The following is a 7,940-nucleotide window of genomic DNA, read 5'->3' on the forward strand; positions in this document are numbered from 1 at the left end:
TTTGAATAGCTTCCTGTGCATTTAGAAAGCTTCCTATGAATTTTTGTTTAAAATTTTTATTCTTTTTTAAGATATTGGGATTTATTAAATGCAATGGTGTCTTAATTTGTGAGTACTTTACAAATTATAAACTTTATGCTTTTAACATTAAAATATTTTAATTTTACAACATACATTCTTGTTTTAAAGTTTCTTAAAAATATTAACATTAAACAACTAGGCTAGCAGTTTTTATCCTCTGTAATATAACCTTCTGAAAAACTTAACAGAGAGGGTTACAGATATTAAATGCCAAGTTCCAAGCTTCACATCTGCTAGATGGCTGAGCTGAATTTCTTTTTTATGTTATATAACATTTTTATTTTTGTTTTTTTTTAATTTTTGTTGTTCAAGTACAGTTGTCTCCATTTCTCACCACCACTCTCCCCTGCCCCCCCCCCGCACCTCCCACCCTCAGTCCTACCCCGCTTTGGCTTTGTCCATGTGTCCCGTATACACGTTCCTTGCTGACCTTAGGCAGGAAAACCTCAGATATTCCACACAGCAATATTTTCACCAATATGTCCCCTACTGCAAGGGACATAAAGGAAAGAATAAACAAATGAGACCATCAAAATACAAAGCTTCTGCATGGCTAAAGAAAGTACCAGGAAAATGAAAATGGAACCAACCATATGGGAAAATATATTTGCCAATGCTACTTCAGACAGGGGTTTGATCTCCAAGGTATATAAAGAATTCACATGACTCCACACCAGGAAGACAAACAATCCAATTTAAAAATGGGCAAAGGACCTGAACAGACACTTCTCCACAGATGACATACAGAGGGCCAGAAACATATGAAAGGATGCTCAGCATCACTAGCCATCAGAGAAATGCAAATTAGAACCACAAGGAAATACCACTTCCATCTATCAGAATGGCCATCATAGACAAATCAACAAACAACAAGTACTGGAGAGGTTGTGGAATAAAGGGAACCCTAGGACACTGTTATGGGAATGCAGACTGGTGCAGCCACTATGGAAAACAGTATGGAATTTCCTCAAAAAACTAAAAATGAAACTCCCTCTTGACCCAGCGATTCCACTGCTGGAAATACAGACTAACAATCCTGAAACAGCAATTACAAAGAGCCTATGCACCCCAATCTCATAGCAGCACAATTTACAGTAGCCAAGTGCTGGGAGCAACCTAAGTGCCCATCAGTAAATAAGTGGATCAAAAAAACTATGGTACATTTACACAATGGAATACTGCACAGCAGAAAGAAGGAGCTCCTACGCTTGCCGACAGCATGGATGGAACTGGAAAGCATATGCTAAGTGAAATAAGCCAGGCAGTAAAGACATACCACGTGATAAGGGTTTGCTCTTTCCTAAATATTTGGTCAAATTGTCCTTTGAGCCGTCCAGTCCCAGATTTTTGTGTACCAGGAGCTTTTTGCATTAGTACTTCAATATCGCTAGCTGTTACTGGTCTATTCAGGCTTTCTGCTTCTTCTCAACACAGTTTTGGAGGGTTACATATTTCTGGAAATTTGTCCATTTCACCAGGTTTTCAAATTTTTTGGCATGTATTTGTTCATAGTAATTTCTTACAATCCTTTGTATTTCTGCAGTATCTCTTGTAATTTCTCCTCTTTCTGATTTTATTTATTTGGATCCTCTCTTTTCTTGTTGAGTCTGGTTAAAGGCTTGTCAGTTTTGCTCATCTTTTCAGAGAACCAACTCCTGGATTTATCAATTCTTTGAATTGTTCTTCTAGTCTCTATGTCATTTAATTCTGCTCTGATCTTGATTATTTCCTTCCACTCACTCTGGGCTTTGTTTGTTGTTGTCTTCTAGTAGTCCTCCAAGATTCTCCCTTTCTCTATGTCCTCTAGTTCTGGTGGATGGAGGGTTAAGTTCTTTATATGAAATTTTTCTAATATTTTAGGTAGGCCTGTATTGCTATGAACTTCCTTCTCATGAGTGCCTTTGCTGTGTCTCATAGGTTCTGGGCTGTTGTGTGTTCATTTTCATTTGTTTCCAGAAACTTTTTGATCTCATTGTTAAACCATTTATTGTTTAGTTACATGTTATTCAGTCCATGAATTTGACTCCTTTTGAGTTTTTTCCTTGAGGTAGGTTTCTAGTTTGAAGCCCTTATGGTCCAAGAAAAGCTTGATGTGATTTTCTTGAATTTGTTCAGGCTTATTTTGTGTCTTATCTTGTGGCCTATCTTTTACAATGTTCCATTGCATTTGAAAAGAATGTATATTTTTCTGCTTTGGAGCAAAAGCCTCTGTATATATCTGTTAAGTTCATTTGATATAGGGCATTGTTCAGTTCTACAAAATCCTTGTTGATTCTTTGGAAGATCTGTCCATTGTTGACAGGGTGGTGGTAAAAATCTCCTACTATCAGTGTGTTGCTCTCTATATTTTTCTTGAAGTCCTCCAAGATTTTCCTTATATATTTAGGTGCTCCTATGTTGGGTACATATATAATTATAATGTTTATATCTTCTTGATGGATTCTTTTCTTTAGAATTATGAAGTATCTTTCTCTGTCTCTTTTTATGGCCTTTGTTTTGAAATCTATTTTGTCTGATATAAGTATTGCTACCCTGCTTTTTTTTTTTTTTCCTGTCCATTTGCTTGGAATATTTTTTTCCACCCCTTCACTTTCAGTCTGTGTAGGCCTTTTGTTCTGAAGTGGGTCTCTTGTAGACAGGATATGTGTGGGTCATGTTTTCTTATCCTATCAGCTACCCTATGTCTTTCTTTTTCTTTTACTTTTAACTTTATTTGGCAAAGCAGCACTATATAAACTGTTCAGTAACTAGGACACAGCTTACACAGCATGTTATATACATATGCATTTTCAGCAACAAATTAAAAACAGAAGAAATAATACTGAGCTACAACTCTCCTATAACTTTTAAAGAGAAAAAGGAAGAACTATGTCAGTCATGTCCAATCTGAACTGCTGAATGTTAAGGGACATCACCTTCCATCTTCTTAAAGTTTAATATTTACAATTGCTTAGTTTTAAGGTAATGAAGCAGCTGATTGTATCTATAACAGGCTATGATATGTCACCACATCAAATGCTTTAAAAAAGGAAGCTCACCTCTATTTTCTTAGTTGCATCTAACAGACATCCAAAAATCAAGAATCTTAACTTGTGAATGGGGGTGTTATCTGATACACAAAAGCAACCTGAAAAATTAATATTGGAACAGAATTAAGTGTCTAGGAAAAGAAAACCTACTCCAAATCAATTCAAAACTGTTTTCCATTTTGCAGAATCCTTTTATTTAATATTTTAAAGTAAAATGTGGGCATGTTAAAGTAAGAACAAGTGTACACTTTGCATCCTTTCTCTACCAATTTGGCTTTTCTGCCTCTTTGAAGAATTAAAAACCCTATAAAATCACACATTTTCATGCTGAAAATAATAATGTGACAAAGTCCAAAACAAACTGTAATGCTGTTGGTTTTCAAAAGTTTTGAGGACCCAGATAAGCAATCTACTGTAATATTATATGCTGGTCAAGCTGATGTTGCTTTTACAGCCCGTCCCCGGACCACTGCTTTTATTTATCTGTTAAAGGCACGTGTACCACTCCCATCAGTTTCATTTTGACACGGCCGCCTTGCAGTCCGTCATACTGCTCCAGCATCTGATTTCCACCTGCAGGACTAACTGGCAACGTCACTCTCCCACCAGGCTTTTGCGGGTGTGTTGGTGCTTGGGGCACACTGGGGCTGCAGCACCTACATGAACAGCATCATAAGGGGCTTCTTCAGTGTATCCCATTCTTCCATCCACAGTGACCAGTCGCACTCCCCTGAAGACAAAAGCATTGGGTCATCCTTTCTGACATTATTTATCGAGCTGTCTACTACCTCTTTAATGTGGCCAATTCCTATGACTTTTCCACTAGCTCCAACCACATATGCAAATGTGCAGTAAGGATTCCACTTCCAGGTCCTACATAAGGAGCTATAATAGCTCCTTCATGCAGTTGGTCAAACAGAACTTCTAGTGCATATGCATGCATGTGTGGAGCACTGATTGTCCCTTGGAAGCCTATTGATTGTGGAGAATCCATTAAAGGGTTACATTTGCATGGTGGGAGTGGTCAGGAGCCTGCATTATTTCAAATACTTTGTCCATCTTCATAATTCCATTTTCTACTCAGACTCACGCCCTCTGAGCTCTAGCACCAGGGTAGCAGCTTGAAAGGTCTCAGCTACCCTATGTCTTTTGATTGGAAATTTTAATGCATTTAATTTAAGGTAATCATTGATAAGTACTTATTCATTGTCATTTTTTTCCATTTATACCTGCATATTCTCTCTCTCTCTCTCTCTCTCTCTCTCTCGCTTTCTCATCTCTTGCTCTTGCTCTTTTCCTTCATCTTAAAGCAGTGCCTTTAGCATATCTTGCAGTGCTGGTTTGGTGGGGGTGCATCCTTTTAACCATATTTTGTCTGGAAACTCCTTATTTCACCTTCCATTTTAAATAAGAGCCTTGCCGGGTAGAGCAGTCTTGGTTGCAGCTCTTTGCTTTTCATTACTTGGAATATTTTTTGCCATTCCTTTCTGGCTTGTAATGTTTCTGCTGAAGAATCAGCTGCTAGCCTAATGGAGATCCCTTGTATGTTACTATCTTACCTCCCTTGTTGCCTTTAATATTCTCCATTTGTCTTTGAATTTAGGCATTTTAATTATGATGTGTCTTGGAGTGGGCCTCTTTGTGTTCATCTTGATTGGGACCTTCTGTGCTTCCTGGACTTATGTGACTTTTTCTCTCATCAAGTTAAGGAAGTTTTCCGTCATTACTTTTTCAAACAAGTTTTCTATACTGCTTCTCTTCTTCTCCTTCTGGTAGCCCTATTATATGGATATTATTACATTTCATGTTGTCCTGAAGTTCCCTTAAAGTATCCTCATACTTTCTGAGTCTTTTGTTTTGTTGCTCTCCCTGGGTATTTCTTTGTACCTTGTCCTCCACCTCACTGATTCAGTCCTCTGTTTCATCTAACCTTCTTTTATTTTCTTCTACTGTGTTTTTCATTTCAGATATTTTGTTTTTCATTTCCTCCTGGTTGTTATTGATAGTTTCTATGTCCTTTTCATGCTGGTGTAGTTTGCAGTAAGTTCCTTGAAGTTTCCCCAGAGTTCTTTGAAATTCTCACTGAGCTCTTGAGAATGCTTATAACCATTATTTTGAATTCAGTGTCAGATAGCTTGGTTGCCTCAGTTTCATTTAGCACTCTTTCTGGGGATTACCCCTTTCCTTTCAATTGGTGGTTGTTTCTTCATCTCCCCATTTTAGGTGACTCTTGTTCTTTGTTTTGGTGCATTAGATTGATCTTCTTTGATTCCCTGTCTTCATGGTGTGGTCTTCTATGGTAAGAGGTCTGTAGAACTCAGTGGCACAGTCTCCTTGATCACCTGAACTTGATGCCCTTGGGCTGCCCTTTATGCCATTAATGTGGGTGCTCTGGTTGTAGTGGGGTTTTTGGTTGGTGTTGGGACATTTTTTTGTTGGGTTCTTCCCTCTGACTGACTGACCGAGAGCCACTCTGCCCACCATGTCTTGTATAATGTTGTACAGGTGCTGCCAGAACAAAAACCAAACAGCCCAGGAAATGGATACCCACAAAAATAACCCCCACCCCCAGTCACACCATCAACAGCAAATGAACCGATATTAATAAAGGTTTAAAAAGATTAAAACTACTATAAGAGAGAGAAAAAGAATATGAGATGACTTACTGGAAGAAAAGGGATTTTGTGGGGGTAGAGGGAGGGGCAACAATAAGAGTAAGGAATCGAGACAAGGCAAAGAGGGAAAGAAAAAACTGACTTCATAAATAACAAAGGGAGGAGGGAAGGTGGAATGGAGTAAGAGAAAGGAAGCATATAGTATTAGGTTAAAACCGGAATTTAAAGAAAAAATATACATATGTATATATCTAATGAGAGAATAATCCAAATACTGCAGCAAAATTATATGTATATAATTTTGTATATATAATATATAACAATATATTATATATCTATAATAAAGACTTAATTGTAGGAAAAACTCCCACAATATCAACAACCAACGAGCTAAGATTTATATAGGTGGAATGGAAATAAGATGGAAAAAGGAAAGAAAGAAGAACTTAAGAGATGTCTAGAGAAAAGAGATGTTATTTTGAGAGAATGGAGATAGAAGGAATACTAAGAGTGCAGAATGAAACCCCGGCTAAGACAGGGAAAGATTAACATTAAAAAAAAGGGGGGGGGAGACAGGAGGAAGGCAAAATGGAATAGGAAGAAGAAATAGTGAAATTTTGGATTTGAAATACAAAGATAGTGACCATCTAGAAATAAGAGCAAAGAACTTTAATAACAACCTCTTTATCTACAACCTATGAGCAAGGATTGATAAAGGCAGAGAGAGAGTAAAGGTATTTTGAGAATAGGAAAAGGAATGTGAGATGACTAATGACAATCACCAATGGTTTTGAGAGGCAGGGGCAGGGGCTCAATAGTAAGAGTATGGAATAGAAACACGTCAAAGCAAAAGAGAAAATAGAGTTTAAAACAAAAATACAAAGAGGAAGGAAGGAAGTAGTATGGAATAATAGAAGGGAAGAACAATATATGAGATTTGAAATAAACTCTATCATAAAACCTGGTGGTGTATTATGCACAAACTTAAAGGATATGAAATGCATGTTAAACAGCTATGCAGGAAAGTAGCACCTTGTTTCACCTGTCTCTGTTTTCTCTGCTCTGCTGGGTTTAGTAGATTGGGGCACGGAAACCTGTGTTTCATGTAGTGTCTGGCAAAGGGCCATACTAAGGCTTTTTCTTCTTTCCCCTGAGGAAATGTACACAGCAGGAAACTCCTGAGCCTGGCCTCCTGATCCACGGAGTCTGTAATCCCACAGCGGGGGGTAGGGGGGTGGGGTTTGCCTGTCTGTGAAAGGCTCTGGTTGACTGTGGCAAACCTCAGACATTCAGCTCCTGCCTCCCAGACCCAAACCTGCTGCTCTCTTACAGGCGCCGGAATTCTCCACTCTGAGCTATCCTCTGCTCACAAGCTATGCTGTGTTAGGTCCTCTCATTCTTTCAGCAAAGTCATTGCACCCTGCCTACTTGCATAGGTGTGCAAACCCCAGGGCTCTTCCAACCCTTAGATTTCACCTCAGTTCCCCTTTTAAAAGAATTTTTGTATGGCCCCCATGCAGTAGCACTTGTCCCTGGGGGTTCTCTTCTCCATGTTCTTCCCATCCCCCAAAAACTCAGTATCTCGTAGGCAGGGCTGATCACCTCCTTTCAGAGCCTCCACCAGTTTTAGCTAAATTTCCTCTCTGAGTCCTTCCTGGCTGGCATTGGGAAGAGCCCTTCAGCTATACAGGAATACAGGTCATTGGTGGCATGCTGACCCCACTTCCTCCAGACATCTTTGACTTCAGGCAAGCCTGCTCCCACGGTGCTGTTTCTGGAGCCCGCACCTACCAGGCCTTCTCTTGCCACCCCTGGTCGCTCACAGACCCTGAGCTGATCTACTGCCACCCTGACTCTGTGCAGCCAGCGGTGCTGGGCTGGGCAGCGCGGGCAGTCTGCCTAGAGAGCAAGGGCCCTCAGCTCCCGGGCACCCCTCAGGCGGGCCCTTCCTGTGCACTCCTGTGCACGCGCCATGCTCTGGTCTGTGTACGTGCTCACTCACAGACTCTTTCACTCACCCTCCGCTCTGTGTTCTGACTGTAAATCCAGCCCATGCCTGAGCGCAGATGAACACAGCTGGCAGCTATTCTCCTGCCATCTTGGATCTCCCAAATTTTTTGGCTCTCAATTAAAAATGTTTTTTATTGTTGTTCAAGTACAGTTGTCTCCGTTTTTTCCCACCCCACCCACCCCCACCTCCCACCCTCAATCCTGC

General features: G+C 39.8%; 1 pseudogene; it reads right to left on the minus strand.

Annotated features, from left to right (window-relative positions):
* Positions 1 to 3,558: 3,558 nt before the first annotated feature.
* Positions 3,559 to 4,178, minus strand: LOC129068675 (protein-L-isoaspartate(D-aspartate) O-methyltransferase-like; annotated as a pseudogene).
* Positions 4,179 to 7,940: the final 3,762 nt, after the last annotated feature.

The sequence above is a fragment of the Pteronotus mesoamericanus genome, unplaced genomic scaffold (assembly GCF_021234165.1).
Source record: "Pteronotus mesoamericanus isolate MK-2021 breed Mesoamerican mustached bat unplaced genomic scaffold, CSHL_Meso_final contig_22, whole genome shotgun sequence".
NCBI lineage: Eukaryota > Metazoa > Chordata > Mammalia > Chiroptera > Mormoopidae > Pteronotus > Pteronotus mesoamericanus.